General features: G+C 50.9%; 1 long non-coding RNA gene across 1 annotated transcript; it reads right to left on the bottom strand.

Moving 5' to 3' along the window:
- Positions 1-443: 443 nt before the first annotated feature.
- On the bottom strand, positions 444-1,024 carry LOC111819446 (uncharacterized). Its single transcript, XR_002823065.1, has 2 exons — positions 827-1,024; positions 444-728 (listed from the first exon to the last, which is right to left on the bottom strand). It is a non-coding gene; the product is annotated as an uncharacterized LOC111819446 (long non-coding RNA).
- Positions 1,025-1,110: the final 86 nt, after the last annotated feature.

The raw sequence follows: 1,110 nt of genomic DNA, 5'->3' as shown, positions 1-1,110 counted from the left end.
CCTCATTGCATCTGAACCTCTATTAGAGCATCAGTTCCAGTGGTCCTTGTAAAGCTCTATGATGTCTCCCGTACATGATGTAAGCTCCACAGCTGCAAGGACCATGCCTTGTTTTTCTTCACATCCCCTGAACCTAGGACAGCACCCTGCACAGTATGTGTTCCATAACAGTTGGCTAAACTGAAATCTAATATATTTCTCATTGAATTGGAACATAAACGGCAAACCATATTATGGCCCAACAAGTTCCTCATTAAGCAATGGTTGCATACTGGACTGTGCTGGAAGCTTACGGCTTATTTTTGTCTCATAAAAACAACTCCCTCCCCAACTTCTATATACAACATCCAAAGCACAATCAACTACACACCTATACACATACCCTAAAATGCTTTCGTATTGGTCTGAATTTTTTTTCAAGAGTAATTAATTACTCTCTTGGGGTATGCAGGAACTAAGTATCACTTTTTAAATACCAAGAAGCTATTTACGCGCCTTTATCTTTAAACATATACACGTCATTACGATTTCAGATTCATGTGCTCATTCATTCTTTTCCATGAACATTTACTTAACTGCCTCCTTGTGCCTGGCACGGTATGAGAGGCTGAGGATCCAACCAAAGCAGCAGCTACACTCAGCTCGTTAGGTGCCAAGACTGTCGGGTTTGCATGCAGGAGTGCGAACGTCTTAGTTACCGCGGGTGGCACAGGGAATAGGAAAACTTGCTGCGAAAAAGCAGAAAGCGTCCCACTGCACGGCCCCGCCGGCCGGTGTCCCGGCACGTCCCGGCACGTCCCGCCCCCAGGCACCTCACACCACTCACTCTGCGAGCCAAGCCCGGAAGGGGTGAACAGGGGTGCTCGCGGGTGCAGCGGCGGAAACGCGCAGGTGCTGCCTCTCCGAGCGCTCCGGGTAGCCTCTTCTTGGTCCGGGGTCCAACCGCCGCGGTACCCTAGTGTAAGTCGGCCTCTCCGCAGACTCTGGGCAGGAAAACGAAAGTACCAAGCTGCCTCCTTCCGCCTCCGCCAGTCACTGAGCGGCTGCAGCGCTCAGCCAATCAGACGCGGCTGTTCCGCCGGCATCACCACCTCCCGCCGCGGAATGTTC

Source organism: Trichechus manatus, unplaced genomic scaffold, assembly GCF_000243295.1.
Source record: "Trichechus manatus latirostris isolate Lorelei unplaced genomic scaffold, TriManLat1.0 scaffold02583, whole genome shotgun sequence".
Classification (NCBI taxonomy): domain Eukaryota; kingdom Metazoa; phylum Chordata; class Mammalia; order Sirenia; family Trichechidae; genus Trichechus; species Trichechus manatus.
Note: the sequence above shows the minus strand (reverse complement) of the source record. Positions and strands in the feature narration are given on the sequence as shown.